A 22154-nucleotide genomic window follows, 5' to 3' on the forward strand; every position below is an offset into this window, starting at 1 on the left:
AGCAGCCAGGTGAGGCTGAACACATGGGAACAAGCTGCAATTACACAGACTCACCAGCGGCAGCAACCAAGAGTACTCTTAAACAGAGCAACGGGAAATCCTGGCCTGCGAAACAACTTATAAACATAAAATACCTAACTGACATGCAAAACAGGAATGAGCCACAGCCGTGGCTCATAACAGTACCCCCCCCCTTGAGGAGGGGTCAAAGGACCCCAAAATACAGACTATCCAAAACAAGGGATACAAAAAAAAGCCTGACACACTGGTCTAACAGACACGAAAACAGAAACAAGCTGCAACCACAGCTTGTAACAGTGCCCTCCCCCTGATGGTGGCCACTGGACACAAGATAAGGAATAAAAAATCTTTTTTTTTTTTATATCAAGGCAAGAGTCAAAAATTATTTCTTTTTCTTCTTCTTCTTTTTACAAAGCTCTTTAGGTCTGACCAAGGTAATTCCCCAAACATTGTCTGAACTGATGGTACCACCCAGCAAGGCTGCGTTCAAATCAGAGACAGGTTTCTTACCCTTGGGAGCTGAACTTTCTGGCAAAGTACTATTATTAGAAGAAGAAGAAGAAGAAGTCAGAAAAGCACATCCTGCAGTCAAAACAATGGGCTGGGACTCTTGTGCCGAGTTTACAGTATTTGGTGGACTCTCAGCAGACAAGACGGGTGACTTAGAGGAACCTGAACCAATTTCTTTGGAACCATATCTTTTAATAATTGCATCACTGAATGCTGGGGGATCCTGAAGAATGGGATCTTCAGCTTTCATTAGGCTGGTCGCCCACTCAAAAGGCTCTCCTCTAAAAGAATAAATCAGATAAAGCACAAGGTTCTCTGAAGTGATGCCCAGAAATGGTCTAGACAACATAATAATGTAATAGTGTTTGTAAAGCGCCAGAAATTGGGCTAAGTCCCCATCAAAGATTATGGATGTTGAGATAGCAGAGTCAGGATCTGTTTCCTTCCCATCTGACTGACTGGAGTGCTTTGCTAGGACCTGGTCACTATTGATCTTACTCGAGGCTGAGACTCTCTGTACCCCACCCGGGGCAGTGACTTTCTGAACCCCACCCGGGTCAGTGACTTTCTGAACCCCACCCGGGGCAGTGACTTTCTGAATCCCACCCGGGGCAGTAACTTTCTGAACCCCACCCGGGGCAGTGACTATCTGAACCCCACCCGGGGCAGTGACTATCTGAACCCCACCCGGGGCAGTGGCCTCCGGGAACCCCGCTGGGGCAGTGGCCTCCGGGAACCCCGCTGGGGCAGTGGCCTCCGGGAACCCCGCTGGGGCAGTGGCCTCCGGGAACCCCGCTGGGGCAGTGGCCTCCGGGAACCCCGCTGGGGCAGTAGCCTCCGGGAACCCCGCTGGGGTCAGCACCTCGGATTCTTTTACTGGGACCGAGCCGTCGGCCTCCCCCACTGGGACCGAGCCATCGGCCTCCCTCTCTGAGTCGATAATTATCGAAACTTCTCCCGGGACTATGACTTCCGGGACTTTTGCTGAAGCTATAACCTTCAGCACCTCCACTAATGCTACGCCTCTTAAGTTCTTTCCAGGAGAAGCGACCTCTAGACCCTTCTTAGAGGCTGCGTCTCTCGAGACCCCACTTGGGGATATTACTTCAAATATCCCTTCTGTGGTTTTGCTTCTCGAGTTCTCTTCTAGCACTATGGTTTTAGATACCCTTTCTGGGGTTACGCTCTTCAAGTCCCTACCTGGGGTAACAGCTTCTGAGATCTCTTCTGGTATGGACACCTGAACTATAATATTAGATGTCCCTCTATAAGCTAGGGCATCGGGTACCGCTCCAGCACTCTGGGCATCGGGTACCGCTCCAGCACTCTGGGCATCGGGTACCGCTCCAGCACTCTGGGCATCGGGCACCACTCCAAGACCCTAGGCAACGGGCACCACTCCAAGACCCTAGGCATCGGGCACCACTCCAAGACCCTAGGCATCGGGCACCACTCCAAGACCCTAGGCATCGGGCACCACTCCAAGACCCTAGGCATCGGGCACCACTCCAGGGGCTTGCAACTCTGCTTCAACAGGAACCTCGAGAGGAGAGAAACATTCTCTTTTGATTCCTGAATCTATAATGGGGCTCCCTTGCCCAAGGACCCCAATTATAGGACAGAGAGCTTTTTAGTGTGGGTTGTGTGACAAGTACCTCTGCCACAGTAGAGACAGGAGTAGGTCTTGTATCCTGACTCAACTTGGCCAGAGGGCAAGACTCGTCACCACACTTTGGCTTGCGCAACTCACAGGTCTGCAGATAGTGGCCTAAACCCCCACAATATAGGCATAAGTTTAAGTTTCTGCGACGCAGACGCTCCTCTTCTGAGAGCCTGGGCCGCAGAAAACTTTTAAACCTTTTCTCTTCAATTAAACCAGAGGATTCTCTTGTCACCATACTGTGAACAAGAGTCTCTTTAGAGATAGATGTACTCTCAACGACTTCTGGCAAGATGAGCAAGATTTTAGTCAGAAGGTTTTGCAGTTGCTTTAGGGATTGCTGCAAAACTTCTAGTCGCTCTGGTCTCAAAGCACTGAAAGCAGAGTTCAGGGCTGAGAGAGATGCCTGCAGGGCTTGCATAGTAGACATAGGAGGATTTAAAACTAGACAAGGCAAGACTAGACAAAACAAGACTGTTTTTTTTTTGTTTTTTTTAAACACCGGACTGGATTCTAAACACCAGACTGGATTCTTAACACCAGACTGGATTCTTAACACCAGACTGGATTCTTAACACCGGACTGGATTCTTAACACCGGACTGGATTCTAGACTAGACACTGGACTGGGCCAAAAAAGAAAAAAAAGTTTTATTTCTTTTTTGTGGTTGGGCTGGTGATAATGTTAGGTTCCTGGTGCTCAGAACAAGGGAGATGTTATGAAGTGAGTCCAGAGCACCTGGACGTAATGCTGGGAAAGGGGAATGGAAAGGGAATAGCCCCTGGCGCCCTATCTCCGTTGTCTCGCCCGTGCTGTCAGTACACTCTTGCGAGACTATGGTTGCTTGAGCCCATGGCAGCCGCGTTTGAAGGGCGGATTACGTCTGCCCAACTTCGATGCCCCCTCAGGTCTTAATGAGAGACAAAGAGTGTACCGAGACAGGGTGATAACAAGGGGCCCTCTTACTGAAACAACCAAAGCCAGGGGCTGCTAACTAGCCTAAAACTAAATGTATGTGCGGCTTGCCGCCAAAGGAAAAGAACAAAGGAAATGCTGACCACACTCCGACACAATACTTTTGTGTACCGGCGGTGACAGCATAAGCAGAACCCTCTGCAAAACACCAGTGACAGAAATAATAAAGGAATACAGCTGCCTAGGCCAACGGACGCGGCAGAGCCGCTACTCACGGAACCGGTACGAATACTGGCAAATGGACAGGAACTCCCAATGCTGCTGACACAGACTCTCAGAACTGGATGACAGGCAGAATCCCAAACGACAGACCGGTGGACACCAAGAAGCCAGAAGCTTGACCAGGCACAGGCAAAGCCACTGGACCTCAGGACAGGAACGCCTAACGGCAGGCCACGGGATCAGACACAGGAATCGACACAGGGACTGACACAGGAATCGACACAGGGACTGACACAGGAATCGACACAGGGACTGACACAGGAATCGACACAGGAACTCAGAAACCAGCAGGAACCAAGCTCAGAACTCATGCAGACTGGAAACCTAGAAATATCACCAGCGTCTGAATAGCACTGAGCCAGCATATAACAGAGAGGCCTAATTAATAATCTCATGCAGCTGCCCTGTTGCATGACTCCAAACTGACAAGATGCAATTAGCTTCCAGGTGAGGCTGAACACATGGGAACAAGCTGCAATTACACAGACTCACCAGCGGCAGCAACCAAGAGTACTCTTAAACAGAGCAACGGGAAATCCTGGCCTGCGAAACAACTTATAAACATAAAATACCTAACTGACATGCAAAACAGGAATGAGCCACAGCCGTGGCTCATAACAGTAGGTAGAGCAGTGGACTGCTGTACCGTACTGATATAATACTGGTGGTCACTGGTCAGCAAAATTCTGCACTGTCCTCCAACTATATACTTTAATGCAGCACAGATATGGAGCGTTTTTCAGGCAGAGAACGTAGATATTTTCAGCACACTGAGCACAGATATTTGCAAGCACACTGAGCACAGATATTTGCAGCACACTGAGCACAGATATTTGCAGCACACTGAGCACAACTGAGAGAACGCTGCACATCCTCTCCAATGCACGAGTGAAAATGACGGCGACGCGCGGCTCCTTATATAGAATACGAATCTCGCGAGAATACGACAGCGGGATGATGACGTTTGGGCGCGCTCTGGTTAACCGAGCAAGGCAGGAGGATCCGAGTCTGCCTCGGACCCGTGTAAAATGGGTGAAGTTCGGGGGGGTTCAGATTCCGAGGAACCGAACCCGCTCATCTCTACAAAACACTGCATTGAATATCAAAGTACAGCAAAATAATCTCACCAACTAAATTCAGCAGTAGGAATATGATAATTATGTTATATAAGAAATACTGCAGTGATACAAGTAACTACACCATACACCATGTCTCCATTACTTATTATGACATGATAATATGACATGACCAAGTATCACTTGAAGAGGAGAGAATAATTATTGTATATCCTCAATAAGTGATAATAAACAGCAAAGAGTACCAAGGAGGGAGAGACACTAGGTATACACACAAGAGGTAAGTATAGGGAAAGGGGTTAGAAAGGTTATAAACAATTAGCCTGTCTTAGCTAGGTATAATATAATTAAACAAAGTCGATATAAAAGTACAACAGGAATGTAGGAGACGAACAAAATAAGAATTTACTTACCGATAATTCTATTTCTCGGAGTCCGTAGTGGATGCTGGGGTTCCTGAAAGGACCATGGGGAATAGCGGCTCCGCAGGAGACAGGGCACAAAAAAGTAAAGCTTTACTAGGTCAGGTGGTGTGCACTGGCTCCTCCCCCTATGACCCTCCTCCAGACTCCAGTTAGGTACTGTGCCCGGACGAGCATACACAATAAGGGAGGCATTTTGAATCCCGGGTAAGACTCATACCAGCCACACCAATCACACCGTACAACTTGTGATCTAAACCCAGTTAACAGTATGATAACAGAAAGGGCCTCTTAAAGATGGCTCCTTAACAATAACCCGAATTAGTTAACAATAACTATGTACAAGTATTGCAGATAATCCGCACTTGGGATGGGCGCCCAGCATCCACTACGGACTCCGAGAAATAGAATTATCGGTAAGTAAATTCTTATTTTCTCTATCGTCCTAAGTGGATGCTGGGGTTCCTGAAAGGACCATGGGGATTATACCAAAGCTCCCAAACGGGCGGGAGAGTGCGGATGACTCTGCAGCACCGAATGAGAGAACTCCAGGTCCTCCTTTGCCAGGGTATCAAATTTGTAAAATTTTACAAACGTGTTCTCCCCCGACCACGTAGCTGCTCGGCAGAGTTGTAATGCCGAGACCCCTCGGGCAGCCGCCCAAGATGAGCCCACCTTCCTTGTGGAGTGGGCTTTTACAGTTTTAGGCTGTGGCAGGCCTGCCACAGAATGTGCAAGTTGAATTGTGTTACAAATCCAACGAGCAATCGACTGCTTAGAAGCAGGTGCGCCCAACTTGTTGGGTGCATACAATATAAACAGCGAGTCAGATTTTCTGACTCCAGCCGTCCTTGAAATGTATATTTTTAAGGCTCTGACAACGTCCAACAACTTGGAGTCCTCCAAGTCGCTAGTGGCCGCAGGCACCACAATAGGTTGGTTCAGATGAAATGCTGATACCACTTTAGGGAGAAAATGCGGACGAGTCCGCAGTTCTGCCCTATCCGAATGGAAGATTAGATAAGGACTTTTATAAGATAAAGCCGCCAATTCAGATACTCTCCTGGCAGAGGCCAGGGCTAGTAACATAGTCACTTTCAATGTGAGATATTTCAAATCCACCTTTTTCAATGGTTCAAACCAATGGGATTTGAGGAAATCTAAAACTACATTTAGATCCCACGGTGCCACCGGAGGCACCACAGGAGGCTGTATATGCAGTACTCCCTTGACAAAAGTCTGGACCTCAGGGACAGAGGCCAATTCTTTTTGGAAGAATATTGACAGGGCCGAAATTTGAACCTTAATGGATCCCAATTTGAGACCCATAGATAATCCTGATTGCAGGAAATGTAGGAAACGACCCAGTTGGAATTCCTCCGTCGGAACACTCCGATCCTCGCACCACGCTACATATTTTCGCCAAATGCGGTGATAATGTTTCACGGTGACTTCCTTCCGTGCCTTAATCAAGGTAGGAATGACTTCTTCTGGAATGCCTTTCCCTTTTAGGATCTGGCGTTCAACCGCCATGCCGTCAAACGCAGCCGCGGTAAGTCTTGAAAAAGACAGGGACCCTGCTGTAGCAGGTCCCTTCTCAGAGGTAGAGGCCACGGTTCGTCCGTGAGCATCTCTTGAAGTTCCGGATACCAAGTCCTTCTCGGCCAATCCGGAACCACTAGTATTGTTCTTACTCTTCTTTGCCGTATGATCTTCAATACCTTTGGTATGAGCGGCAGAGGAGGAAACACATACACTGACTGGTACACCCAAAGAGTTACCAGTGCGTCCACAGCTATTGCCTGTGGATCTCTTGACCTGGCGCAATATTTGTCCAGTTTCTTGTTGAGGCGAGACGCCATCATGTCTACAATTGGTCTTTCCCAACGGTCTATTAACATGTTGAAGACTTCTGGATGTAGACCCCACTCTCCCGGATGAAGATCGTGTCTGCTGAGGAAGTCTGCTTCCCAGTTGTCCACGCCCGGGATGAACACTGCTGACAGTGCTATCACGTGATTCTCCGCCCAGCGAAGAATCTTGGCAGCTTCTGCCATTGCACTCCTGCTTCTTGTGCCGCCCTGCCTGTTTACATGGGCGACCGCCGTGATGTTGTCCGACTGAATCAACACCGGCTTTCCTTTCAGGAGAAGTTCCGCCTGGCTTAGAGCATTGTAGATTGCTCTTAGTTCCAGAATGTTTATGTGAAGAGACTTTTCCAGACTCGTCCATACTCCCTGGAAGTTTCTTCCTTGTGTGACTGCTCCCCAGCCTCTCAGGCTGGCGTCCGTGGTCACCAGGATCCAATCCTGAATGCCGAATCTGCGGCCTTCTAATAGGTGAGCCTTCTGCAACCACCACAGAAGTGACACCCTTGTCTTTGGTGACAGGGTTATTCGCAGGTGCATCTGCAGATGCGACCCTGACCATTTGTCCAACAGATCCCTTTGGAATATTCTTGCATGGAATCTGCCGAATGGAATTGCTTCGTAAGAAGCCACCATTTTTCCCAGGACTCTTGTGCATTGATGTACTGACACCTTTCCTGGTTTTAGGAGGTTCCTGACCAGATCGGATAACTCCTTGGCTTTTTCCTCTGGAAGGAAAACCTTTTTCTGAACCGTGTCCAGAATCATTCCTAGGAACAGCAGACGAGTTGTCGGGATTAAATGGGATTTTGGAATATTCAGAATCCACCCGTGTTGTCTTAGCACCTCTTGAGATAGTGCTAAAGCTGTCTCCAGCTGTTCTCTGGACCTTGCCCTTATTAGGAGATCGTCCAAGTATGGGATAACTAATACGCCTTTTCTTCGAAGAAGAATCATCATCTCGGCCATTACCTTGGTAAAGACCCGAGGCGCCGTGGACAATCCGAACGGCAGCGTCTGAAACTGATAGTGACAGTTTTGAACAATGAACCTGAGGTACCCCTGGTGTGCGGGGTAAATCGGAACGTGTAGATACGCATCCTTGATGTCCAAGGATACCATAAAGTCCCCTTCTTCCAGGTTCGCTATCACTGCTCTGAGTGACTCCATCTTGAACTTGAACTTTTTTATGTAGAGGTTCAAGGACTTCAGATTTAGAATAGGCCTTACCGAGCCATCCGGCTTCGGTACCACAAATAGAGTGGAATAATACCCCTTTCCTTGTTGTAATAGGGGTACTTTGACTATCACCTGCTGAGCGTACAGCTTGTGAATGGCTTCCAACACCCTCTCCCTTTCGGAAGAGACGGTTGGTAAAGCAGACTTCAGGAAACGATGAGGAGGATCCGTCTCTAATTCCAACCTGTACCCCTGAGATATTATCTGCAGGATCCAGGGGTCTACCTGCGAGTGAGCCCACTGCGCGCTGTAATTTTTGAGACGGCCGCCCACTGTCCCCGAGTCCGCTTGAGAGGCCCCAGCGTCATGCTGAGGTTTTTGCAGGAGCCGGGGAGGGCTTCTGTTCCTGGGAAGGAGCTGCCTGTTGGTGTCTCTTCCCTCTTCCTCTGCCTCGTGGCAGGTACGACAAACCCTTTGCTCTCTTATTTTTGTAGGAGCGAAAAGGCTGCGGTTGAAAGGTCGGTGCCTTTCTCTGTTGGGGAGTGACTTGAGGTAAAAAAGTGGATTTCCCGGCAGTAGCCGTGGCCACCAAGTCTGATAGACCAACTCCAAATAACTCCTCCCCTTTATACGGCAAAACCTCCATGTGACGTTTTGAATCCGCATCGCCTGTCCACTGTCGTGTCCATAAGGCTCTTCTGGCTGAAATGGACATAGCACTCACCCGAGATGCCAGTGTGCAAATATCCCTCTGTGCATCACGCATATAGATAAATGCATCCTTTATTTGTTCTAACGACAGTAAAACATTGTCCCTATCTAGGGTATCAATATTTTCAATCAGGGATTCTGACCAAACTACTCCAGCACTGCACATCCAGGCAGTTGCTATAGCTGGTCGTAGTATAACACCTGCATGTGTGTATATATTCTTTTGAATAACTTCCATCTTTCTATCTGATGGATCCTTAAGTGCGGCCGTCTCAGGAGAGGGTAACGCCACTTGTTTAGATAAGCGTGTGAGCGCCTTGTCCACCTTAGGGGGTGTTTCCCAGCGCGCCCTAACCTCTGGCGGGAAAGGGTATAATGCCAATAACTTTTTTGAAATTATCAACTTTTTATCAGGAGCAACCCACGCTTCATCACACACGTCATTTAATTCTTCTGATTCAGGAAAAACTGTTTGTAGTTTTTTCACACCATACATAATACCCTGTTTTACGGTATCTGTAGTATCAGCTAAATGTAACGTCTCCTTCATTGCCAAAATCATATAACGTGTGGCCCTACTGGAAAATACGTTTGAATTTCTACCGTCGTCACTGGAATCAGTGCCTGTGTCTGGGTCTGTGTCGACCGACTGAGGCAAAGGGCGTTTTACAGCCCCTGACGGTGTTTGAGGCGCCTGGACAGGCATTAATTGATTGTCCGGCCGCCTCATGTCCTCAACTGACTGTTTAAGGGAAGATAAACCATCACGTAATTCCACAAATAAAGGCATCCATTCTGGTGTCGACCCCCTGGGGGGTGACATCTGCATATTTGGCAATTGCTCCGCCTCCACACCAATATCGTCCTCATACATGTCGACACCCCGTACCGACACACACCGCAAACTCACAGGGAATGCTCTAATGAAGACAGGACCCACTAGCCCTTTTGGGGAGACAGAGGGAGAGTCTGCCAGCACACACCACAAAGCGCTATATATACAAGGGATATCCTTATATTAAGTGCTCCCTTATAGCTGCTTTAATATATAATATATATATATATAGCCATTAATGTGCCCCCCCTCTCTGTTTTACCCTGTTTCTGTAGTGCAGTGCAGGGGAGAGACCTGGGAGCCGTCCTGACCAGCGGAGCTGTGACAGAAAATGGCGCCGTGTGCTGAGGAGATAGGCCCCGCCCCTTTTTCGGCGGGTTCTTCTCCCGCTATTTTTCCAGTCAGGCAGGGGTTAAATATCTCCATATAGCCCCTATGGGCTATATGTGAGGTATTTTTAGCCTTGTATAAGGTTTATATTTGCCTCTCAGAGCGCCCCCCCCCCAGCGCTCTGCACCCTCAGTGACTGCCCAGTGAAGTGTGCTGAGAGGAAAATGGCGCACAGCTGCAGTGCTGTGCGCTACCTTATGAAGACTGAGGAGTCTTCAGCCGCCGGTTTCCGGACCTCTTCACGCTTCAGCATCTGCAAGGGGGTCGGCGGCGCGGCTCCGGGACCGGACTCCACGGCTGGGCCTGTGTTCGATCCCTCTGGAGCTAATGGTGTCCAGTAGCCAAGCAGCAAATCCACTCTGCATGCAGGTGAGTTTACTACTTTCCCCCTAAGTCCCACGTTGCAGTGATCCTGTTGCCAGCAGGACTCACTGTAAAGAAAAAAACCTAAACTAAACTCTCTAAGCAGCTCTTTAGGAGAGCCACCTAGATTGCACCCTTCTCGTTCGGGCACAAAATCTAACTGGAGTCTGGAGGAGGGTCATAGGGGGAGGAGCCAGTGCACACCACCTGACCTAGTAAAGCTTTACTTTTTTGTGCCCTGTCTCCTGCGGAGCCGCTATTCCCCATGGTCCTTTCAGGAACCCCAGCATCCACTTAGGACGATAGAGAAAAGGGAATTATTGGTCCCAAAATACTAGGTATCCAATGAAATGCACCTAAGCAAATAGCATTAAGTATTTTTGTAGAGCTTAATTATATTGTTATTATTATTATTATTATTATTATCATCATCCTTTATTTATATGGTGCCAGAAGGGTTCCGCAGCGCCCAATTACAGAGTACATAAACAAATAATCTAACCGGAAAACAGCAATTTACAGTTGATGACAGTATAGGACAAGTACAGGGTAAATGAACATAGTTACATCAGCAGATGACACTGGAATAAGTATCAGTGGCAGAAGACTGCTGGATTTGGTGAAATTGAAGATTATTAAAGTAAGAAAAAGGATAAGCACATGAGGGATGAGGGCCCTGCTCGTGAGAGCTTACATTCTAAAGGGGAGGGGTAGACAGACAGGGGTGACACAGATGGGGTACATAGAGAGTGTAGAACAGAGGGTTAGGATGAGATTTGGCTGGGTTTGGTGAAGAAGTGGGTCTTGAGAGCCCGTTTGAAGTTTTGTAGAGAGGTGGAGAGTCTGAGGGGGAGAGGTAGGGAATTCCAGAGAAGTGGTGCAGCACGTGAAAAATCTTGGAGGTAGGAGTGGAAGGAAGTAATCCATAGGCAGGAGAGTCGGTGTGCATTAGCAGAGCGAAGAGGACGGGTGGGAGTATAAAGGGAGATAAGGTCAGAGATGTAGATGGGAGAGGAGTGGGTGAGGGCTTTGTAAGCGAGTGTGAGAAGCTTGAAATGGATTCTGAAAGGGAAGGGGAGCCAGTGAAGGTCTAGTAAGAGAGGAGAGGTGGACGTAGTGTGTTTGGTGAGGAAGATGAGCCGGGCAGCAGCATTGAGGATAGATTGGCATGGAGAGAGGTATTTGTCAGGAATGCCAGTCGGGAGGAGATTACAGTAGTCCAGTCTGGAGATGACCAGTGAGTGGATAAGAGTCTTAGTAGCATCCTGGGTCAGAAAGGGTCTGATCCTGGAAATATTTTTTAGATGAAAATGGCAGGTTTGTGAGAGGTGCTGAATGTGTGGTTTGAAGGAGAGGGAGGAATCAAGGAGGGAGGGAAGATGATCAGCTCGGTCTTAGACATGTTAAGTTTAAGAAAGCGCTGGGACATCCATGAAGAGGTAGCAGAGAGACAGTTGGAGATACGAGTGAGGAGAGAAGGGGAGAGGTCTGGAGAGGAAAGATAGATTTGGGTTTCATCAGCATAGAGATGATATTGGAAACCATAAGAACTAATGAGCTTACCTAGTGAGGATGTATAGAGAGAGAACAGATCTCTCTAGAGTATTAATAAAAGGTTGCAACTTTTGAAAAAAAAATTCTACTCCTTTGTTAATATCAGGTATAGTTGCGTGCCTGTCATAATATAGGATTTGCTTGACTTCTGGAACAGAGGGAGAGGTCTTACTGGTCCAATGTATAAGAATATTTTTCTTTGCGAGTGTTATAAGAACAGTAAGGAGGCGAAGCATAAATTTTGCGTCTGGACCTAAATTCCAATTTTCAAGGTTGACACAAATGCAGGCCAATGGGTCAGGTATCAAGTGAGGCAAATACACAATATTAACTAATTGAACTACTCTTCCCCAAAATATCTTGATTTTACTGCATTCCCATGTACAGTAAAAAAAAATCATGGTCATATGAAGGCTTTAAATGCGCCCCCCCCCCCCCCGTCATTACCATGCGGACATATAAATTGTAAAATCAAGAAATATTAAAAAAAAATGTAGTTTTGTGCTGAACCATGAAACTGCTTTGAGACTTATTTTCAGTTGACTATACTGTAAAATAAGTACATTTATGACATCCCTCTGAGACAGATTAGTATTTTCTGTGCGTTTTTCTTACTGTATGTGTCTTCACAATTTCCCTGAAAAGCATTTTTTTACAATTAGGCAAGTATGCAACAAAGGCAAAGGTGCCACACAAAAAAAAAAAAAAATCAAAATGTAGAGCAAATAAAATAAAACAAAAAATACAGCAATCCATGGTTAGAGGGAAAAGAAACAAAAAAAACCAACCCACAACAGCATTAGCAAAGAAACATTAAAGACTACATTGCAATACAATTTACATTTATTTGCATAACAGTACTACAGTATGTTTGCACTAAGAGGGCAACATATGCTAAGACAAACATGCCTCTATGCAAATACTGTACATTACAAAAAAAAAAAGAGATTAACTTCAAAAGGACTTGCTTTTTTTGTAAATGCAAAAATGCTAATGCTAATGTTAAACAGAATGTTAAACAGAATTGCAAATATGCCAAATACTGTCCCTGGTGTGTGAACACACATACTGGTGTTTGTATAGTCATATTGCTTTATTATGGCGTGGTTTCCACCCGAGATGCTAATTAACCAATCTGCTTTAGCTTCCTGCTGCATGGATGTCATGTGCAGTCCATTTCCATTGTTATTCTGGATTTAGGCTGGGTACACAGTAGGCAATATGTTGTCCGATCCCATGGATTACACCGCCATATGGATCCCATGGATCATATGAAGCCCATGGATTAGACCGCCATCATGCACATTGTGTAGTGTGTATCCACTACTGCGTGCTCCCACCTGCCGACATCGGGGTCATCCCATCTGCTGTGCTGCACGGCCGATGGGACAACTTGACACCATGCTGCTGAAGGTGGCTAATGAACGATGTGATGCTCCTTCTGACCATTTCTGCATAAGATCGCAAGTGTGATTTGCATACAACTCTATAATATCCATCAGAACATTATCGTCTCACAGCCATAGAGTATACCGTTATTTGTCACAGCTAATTGCAATAATACTGACTTATTTACTATTTAAAAGACACAGTAGGCTGCATTATTGGTTACTGACTATGGAAAATCACACCTTTCAATATCTGTTACAGACCACACAGCTTCTTTAATGGAAATTCTGTAGCCTATATACAGTATACAGCAATTTTCATAAAATTGGGATATTTTGTACATTTCCTAACAGGTTTGTCAGACTTAAACACATTATAATAGCACTTGGAAATGGATTTCGGTGCCTCATCCAAAGTGTGGCACTGGAGAACACTTACAGTAATAGAAACAAGGTTCTTTCCATACAGTTCAAGGCATAAAATATGTACAGAATGTACTGCATTGTATAAAATGGTGTTGAATGGTTTGCTCTTTCCTGAAAGTTATTATCTTCCTCTCATCATATAAAGTACGTACAGACATGATTTGATGTAAACATACATTTCTGCTAGTGAGTATAGGTGACATCAGTGTGCATTCTGAATCTTTTCTTTTGATCTGCCTAACGATAGAGAGATCAAAGTGATGTAAAGCATTGGTTTAATAGCTTGTCAATGCTTTCTGATTTGACCATCACTGATTTGGAAATGTAATGCAGCTACACATACATTTGTTTTATTTGTTTCACTAGGAAGATGCAACAATCCAGTCAGCTCTGGTATGAACCCCTCGGGGAGACTTATCCAGTAGTTTGCTCTGGTTTTTAAATCAAGGCACAGATCTAGATCTCAGATAGGTTTAATTATTATTGTTATTATTACATTTATTTATATTGTGCCGGCATATTCAGCATACTTTTTTTTTTTTATACACCAAAATACATCATTATTAGAATTTCCATTTTTTTTAAATCATTGAGTTTATCAGCCATTGGCTTGTGGTTAGTAAGTTGGTTTGGGCAGTTATTGATACAGTATTTACATCTATTCCTGTCATAAAGTCACCTGATTGTTTTCCGTTTGCTAGTTATCAATAATTATAATGTCTTAGTACTATGAGTCAACATCATGATACCTCCCATATTTATTTCTAATGAAAATATTAATATTGGAAAATAGTATCCCGACTCTATAGTCTACAATATCTATAAAGATAAAGAGCATCTTATAAAATTGTTAGGAAAAAAAAAAAGAAAGAGTACGCCTATTGCAGTACTCCTTTTCCTAAATAAAGCGGATGTACTACATTTTCATATTTAAGCTTAATTTTTACACTGAGTTGGGATTGTGCTACTTTATTTTATAACTTGACAGTGCAACTCCCTTTGCAGTAAATCCTGCCTTTCTTCACTGAATAAAAAAATCCATATCCTGCTATAGCACTGCAGCTGGTGCCGTGACTGGTGTATAATTTGCATAGGAACTGTACTGCCCCTTTATTCCATTTTTTATTAACCATTATTCTGATTAAGAACCATAGCCGGCAAGAGACAGGTTGCAACAAGAGATGGCAACTGCGCTTTAATAAATAATGTCAATTTTATATTGGCTGGTTAAAAAAGCCACAATACAAATATACAATAAAAAAAACACACATGGAATGAAATGACAATTCATATAAAAGGGAAAAAATACTGAATAGAAACAGAGCCTTGTTGAGCCAATCTCTAAACCTCAATTAGTCTCTCTTAGGGCAGTCTGTGTGCAAAAGCCGGCATGTGCAAATTTTGCTGATGAAAATGAAAATCCTGCAGGACACACATATGCATATGTTATTACTAAGTGCCTTGTGGTATCTCAGCTGGGTATTCCACCTAGCGCGGGTCCAGAGTACTCTCTTAATCCAATGCAATAGCAGTGATGGTTCTCCCCGTATTACTCTCCACAACCAAGAGACTGGAAACTCCCAATGTGTAAATGATTTTCGTAAATTCCTGCGGAAGTGGTCAGCAGTGCCCTGGTCAGAGATGTGGCCCACTAACGCATTTCGCTCTCACTTGGCAGCTTTATCAAAGGTAATGTCACAGTGGCTCAGTTCCCCTTATATAGTGGCTACAATAAAACATACACGATTAGCACAGGTCCCACCTGTGCAAACTTAACACAAAATTATCAAAATTATCCCATCCTTCGTAGGTAGCAGCAGAATGACAAACCATCTCCATTCATATTAATTAATTCAAAAAACGAGATTCCTAAACTATAAATTAGACATATAAAACTAGTTTATTTTATTTGAATCGGTCACATGACCGCAGTCACATGTCTAACTGGCCCCGCTGGCCAGCTCCCTATTGGTCTCCTTATGTAAAGGGGACCAATAGGGAGCTGGACAGCGGGGCTATGGATATCTAAACCCAATGATCCAGGTCACGTGACCGGACAACAACTCCATATTTGGAGTTCCTGTTTCCGGTCACGTGAGCATGGCTCTCCCACTGATGACCTCCGTACATGATGCCCTTCGTGTGTGACGCTGTGTGCGACACGCTACCCACGTGGGCAGTACGTGCACACACCCAGTGAATCCTCAGTAGTTAATGGATGTTTAGTTTATATCTGCATCACATGATGTAAATACATCATGTGTAGTCACATGATCGGCTGCCCTGCAGTAATGTAAGCAGCCAGAGGGGCTTTAGCAATCCTGACATGAAAAAAAGCAAAGAAACAAAAAAAAAATTCTTTGCAAATGATTGACATGAACAAAAATAAACAAAACCATAATAAGACATAAATAAAACAATGCATATAAAAATGTATAGATACACAAACTTCCTTAGTTATATGCATAGATATATAATCATGATGGACTAATAAGTAATTCCTATAAACATATTTCTCTCCATCTATTAAAACTGGAATCTTATTTAGACATAAACAGGAAACTATAATGGGATAATGTTCAGTTTAGTAAACATAGAGAAGTGAACAAGCAATGGTAGAACACACAGTAGGGGTCTAAATACCAGCAACAATTCCTTCCCAATACAATATTGGTTTTGGACCAAAAATGACCCTCAATAATAATTATTATTATTATTATTATTATTATTATTAACAAAAAATGGGGCCTAACCCCCTCTAAACTACGAATGCGGAAAGCATGATGATCTATAGAATAAAATTCATCTCCATCGCCTCATTCAACCCATGTGGATGGAGTGAATTCATCCTGAAGATCCAATAAGTCTCCTGTTTACATAGAATACGGAAACGATCACCCCCCTGACTGTCCGTGAGATTTTTTCTAACCCTGTAACTCGCATGGAGCTAGGGTCACCTCGATGATTCTCCGCAAAATGTCTGGACACACTATGGTTCATCTTTTTACTTAAAATATTTCATCTATGTTCAGTAAACCTGGTTTTCAGACTATGGGTAGTTCTACCTATATACCTCAATTTACAACTACTGTCCAACATGTAAATAACCCAGTCTGTGTTACAGTTGATAAAACTGTTTATTAAATATGATTCTTCGTTACCCTCCATTTTTATGGTTTTGGTCCGATTAACAACATATAGACAGTTCGTACAATGGGTTTTCCCACATTTGAAAAACCCGTTGATCCTGGTGGGTAACCATCCACTTTTATCCTCATCTCCTTTTTTATTTTGTTTGTTTTTCAACAGACTCGGAGCCAGAATGGTTTTGAGGGATCTGTTCTTCTTATAAATGACTTTCAGATATGGGGGTAATTCATTTTTCAAAATGGGGTCCTGTTTTAAGATGTTGTAATTATGGCTAAATGATTTTTTGATCTCTCCTGACCTATTGTTAAATTTTGTAATGAAAGCAAGCTCATAAGGGAAATTATTGCTCTCTTTTCCTCTTTTTACTCCATTGGTGCCAGAAACCAACTGTTCCCTGCCCATCCCTACGTCATGTGATGCGGATATAAACTAAACATCCATTAACTACTGAGGATTCCCTGGGTGTGTGTACTGCCCACATGGGTAGCTTCATCGCACACGCCGTCACACATGAAGGGCGTCACGTACGGAGGCCATCAGTGGGAGAGCCGCGCTCACGTGGCCGGAAACAGGAACTCCGAATATGGAGTTGTTGTCCGGTCACGTGACCTGGATCATTGGGTTTAGATATCCATGGAGATATAGTTTATTTACATAAGGAGACCAATAGGGAGCCGGCCAGCGGGGCCAGTTAGACATGTGACGTGGTCATGTGACCGATTCAAATAAAATAAACTAGTTTTATATGTCTAATTTATAGTTTAGGAATCTCGTTTTTTGAATTAATTAATATGAATGGAGATGGTTTGTCATTCTGCTGCTACCTACGAAGGATGGGATCATTTTGATAATTGTGTTTATTAAGTTTGCACAGGTGGGACCTGTGCTAATCGTGTATGTTTTATTGTAGCCCCTATATAAGGGGAACTGAACCACTGTGACATTACCTTTGATAAAGCTGCCAAGTGACAGCGAACTGTGTTATGGGGCCACATCTCTGACCAGGGCACTGCTGACCACTTCCACAGGACTTTACAAAAATCATTTGCACATTGGGAGTTTCCAGTTTCTTGGTTGTGGAGAGTAATACGAGGAGAACCATCACTGCTATTGCATTGGATTAAGAGAGTACTCTGGACCCGCGCTAGGTGGAATACCCAGCTGAGATACCACAAGGCACTTAGTAATAACATATGCATGTGTGTCCTGCAGGATTTTCATTTTCATCAGCAAAATTTGCACATGCCGGCTTTTGCACACAGACTGCCCTAAGAGAAACTAATTGAGGTTTAGAGATTGGCTCAACAAGGCTCTGTTTTTATTCAGTATTTTTTCCATTTTATATGAATTGTCATTTGATTCCATGTGTGTGTTTTTTATTGTATATTTGTATTGTGGCTTTTTTAACCAGCCAATATAAAATTGACATTATTTATTAAAGCGCAGTTGGTTTCTTTGTACTTATATATTTATGTTTTTGGGGTGACCAACTATCACTTTTTCCAAAGGCAGCTTAGAGAACCAGCCCAGTCACAGCGCCTGTTTGTACGCCATTTATGGTGAAATCTCTTACCTTTTGCAAATAGAGATGTGCTTGAACCTCTTGTTTTAAGTTTATTTTTGATTTTTCTTCTAAATCAATCTTTGGTTTTGGATTTAATTACATATGCTAAAAACAGGCAAAATCATATAATTATGAGATTTTGTTTGCTTATAGATTATTATTTATATTATTAACATTCAGCTACAGTCAGTTTTCTAATGATGACCGGACAACTGTTTAGCTGGTTGGCAAAATAACTGACATACACAATGACATAAAAAACATGGCAGGTAATAAATGTTATGACACTTATGAAACATAGTGGCACAGCAGTGGCAGAAAGCATTGTCATTTTTGAAAAGAATGGTGTATATTTGACTCTGGGCCTGATTCAGAGTGGGATACAGGACTGCATCCCATGCAGATTCACAATTATCGGAAATCTGCAGCTGTCCAAGGTCAGTTCTGCGCATGCACAGAATGGGCCTTGTGTTGTTGTATAGAGCTCTCCTCTGCCACTGTCCAATTGACAGGCAGTGGCACTATGAGGGTAGGGAGGAGGTGGATGGAGGGATGCGTTCCTAGAAACAGTGGTGTCTTTCTAGGAGGGGGACAGCCAAGGGTATGTGCCTCACCATGCAGACTTCCTGGCCTTTGAGTCCCTGCTTCTGTTGACCAGCTGTGCAAGCTAAGGCTTACTTAGTTGGCCTTCTACAGGGAACATCACAAACAATGGTTGCAGTGTTGGATCCCAGGTTGTGTCGTTGGTCACAGTGCTGGGATTGCAGCTACATGCAGGAAGCGTCTCTTCTACTGAGACATCTCTTGCATGCCCCTCCTAGAGATCAGATGGAAATGTAATGCTGCTTGCATGCAGCATTGAACTTCTGCCTACAGTATCTCTGAAGGCCCTCTATACAGCAACCTCCTCAAGACAAAAATATTGTTTTGAAAATTCAAGAGGTTTAATGTGAAGAATATTGTGTAAGAGGGAGTATCAGATTTTACAAAAGGGTTAAAACTACAGGGTACTATTTCATGCATTTGTAAGCATGTTTATTGCATATACTGTACAACATACAGTAATGGTAACTAGCAGTTTCCAAGGACAATTGCATCTCACTATTTTCTACTATGGTCTTTGTCCACATTGGTGCACAGTAATGCTCTCTAAAATGACCATTTATTGCTGCAGCTGTCATAGATGTACATGTTACACATGCTGTATAACAGTGACAATGGAATATGTTTATTGTCTGTTGGCTGAGACTCTCCTGGTGGTACTGTATCTTAATTTCTAAAATGACTATTTATTACTACTGCTAATAGCTCTTCACATGTTAAATATATGATTTCTAAAGTATCTAATCAATTCAGTAGCTAATCAAGAGTACTTAAACAAAAATCTAACTGAAGGTCACCAACTGGCTTACTCAAACCATTTTATTTCTGGGACTTTTATACACTATTTAATTTTTTAAAAGATTTTACTTTGCATTAGGCATCTTAATCAAATATTTCCTTTACAAGTAATTAAACTGAATGTCTGCAAAACTATATTGCTATTGTACATTAATGTCAACAATTAACTTTTTTCAAACCATTCCATGTCTAGGTGTTTGCTTGAATAGCATGTTGGTGCATCTTTTTTTTATATGAGCACGCTTATGTTATTACACCCCTGGCCACATGTCTGACATATTGATGTATAATCCATTGAAAATAAAATACACCAATTGGCTTTTGCAAACAATTAGATTGCTTGAGTATGCCTGGATATCTTGTTGATGTATCTATTATTATTTTTTTTTAATGTGCGCACTCCTTTGCTGTTAGCATTGCTAAATTTTTGTCAGGTTTCTGGTTTTATCTGTTCCCAGACGGGGCACTAGTGGGTCAGGGCTGGTGCGGTGTATAAAACAAGGAGGCTTGATAAAAGTCCTGCGCATAAGCACTGGTGTTTATTGTGTCACAGAGTCGTTGGAAACAGATGGGATGATATACAATGGATAGTTACTTGGAAGCCAATAATAACAGAAACTAAAGCATGGATAAAACTGGTACAACTGATAGTAGTAATGAACAGTAACTGAGTCCAAAGGAAATGTATATTCAAAAGTCACTGGTAACAGAAATAGGTAATAATAATAATAATAATAATAATAATAATAATAACAACAACAACAACTTGAATAGCTGGATGCAAAACAGTACTGTAGTAATAATTGAAGAAAAGCAGAACTCCGGTATTTTGTAAAAGCACAGTCTCTATAACATAGAAATACTTTGGCCTTGCACGGCCCAGGCAGGAGGCAGTCCTACTCAGCAAGAGTGTTAAATGCTGGATATGGGCCCTCATTCCGAGTTGTTCGCTCTCTAGCTGCTTTTAGCAGCATTGCACAAGCTAAGCCGCCGCCTACTGGGAGTGAATCTTAGCTTAGCAGAATTGCGAACGAAAGATTCGCAGAATTGCGAATAGAAAATTCTTAGCGGTTTCTGAGTAGCTCCAGACTTACTCAGCCATTGCGATCAGTTCAGTCAGTTTCTTTCCTGGTTTGACGTCACAAACACACCCAGCGTTCGCCCAGACACTCTCCCGTTTCTTCAGACACTCCCGCGTTTTTCCCATAAGCGCAAGCGTTTTTTCACACACGCCCAGAAAACGGCCAGTTTCCGCCCAGAAACACCCACTTCCTGTCAATCACACTACGATCACCAGAACAATGAAAAATCCTTGTTATGCTGTGAGTAAAATACCTAACTTTTGTGTAAAATAACTAAGCGCATGCGCTCTGCGAACCTTGCGCATGCGCAGTAAGCGACTAATCGCAATATAGCAAAAATCGGCAAAGAGCGAACAACTCGGAATAACCACCATAATGCACAGGATGCAATGTTGTTAATTAGGTGCACAGGTTTAGCAGAGAGTAATACCTGAGGAAAGTCTCTTACTGCAGATGGAAGTAGTGATCTGTGGCTGGAATCTGAAGCAGGCTGAAGGAATGAAGACTGAAGACTTGAACGATGAAAGGTACAACAGGGGATCCACTTGGAGACAGGACCATGGGAACCAGGAGCACTAGTACACTGAGTGTGACTCATTGTCCAAGGCAATGAGACTGAGCCAGGAACTGGAGTTTATACTCCTTGGTCTGTGATGATTGGATGTTGCAGCTCTGTGAGAACACACCCCGCTGGATTGGGTGTTCAGATCAGCTGTGAGTTAGCTGAAGCTAATGATTCATCAGGAGAGTAATTCTGCAATGCACTGCTGATTGCTGGCTGGGCTCAGTAGTGCTCCGGGAGTAAATGCTTTTAACTAGAAGCACTGTGTACTCCAGGCTGCAGGAGACTGAAGACTGGAACTGATCTGCTGGGACCTGTAGTTCCACAGCCCCAATTCACAGGGGATACTCTGAAGACAGAGGACTGAAGCCAGGAGACGCCTGTTCACGGGAAGTGATGCGATGGAGAATGCAGATTCCTGACAATTTTCCATATAATCCCAAAGGCCCTATTTGCTAACAGATTCCTACTGTACTTTTAATATATTTTCTGTGGTGCTTTAATGAACTCAATCACATGATTGCAGCAACCTTTCATTATAAAATGTGCCAAAACTGGTATACATTGTGTCAGTGCAGAGTTCTAAATAAATGCAGATCTATCAGAGTATCTTTCTATATTGTGTCACTATATATTCACTCAGCAATACAGCTACAGTGGTTTAAAACAGAAATATGAGCAAGCATTTTAGTAATGGAGAAAGAGCTGTAAATAGCAACAAACTAAAACAACAAGATATTCACTGTAGATAAAAAAAAGTAGCATTGTTTGAGGGCTGTGTAATAAGTTTCCGGA

At 43.7% G+C, this 22154-nt stretch overlaps 1 long non-coding RNA gene across 2 annotated transcripts in view; it reads right to left on the minus strand.

Annotated features, from left to right (window-relative positions):
* The window catches only part of LOC134911484 (uncharacterized), a 167138-nt gene extending 145746 nt beyond the window's left edge, over positions 1-21392 (minus strand). For both annotated transcript variants that reach the window (XR_010176612.1, XR_010176613.1), the window contains exon 1: positions 21228-21392. This is a non-coding gene — a long non-coding RNA (uncharacterized LOC134911484). The remainder of the gene's footprint in view (positions 1-21227) is intronic.
* Between the last annotated feature and the right edge of the window lie 762 nt (positions 21393-22154).

The sequence above is a fragment of the Pseudophryne corroboree genome, chromosome 4 (genome assembly GCF_028390025.1).
Source record: "Pseudophryne corroboree isolate aPseCor3 chromosome 4, aPseCor3.hap2, whole genome shotgun sequence".
Classification (NCBI taxonomy): domain Eukaryota; kingdom Metazoa; phylum Chordata; class Amphibia; order Anura; family Myobatrachidae; genus Pseudophryne; species Pseudophryne corroboree.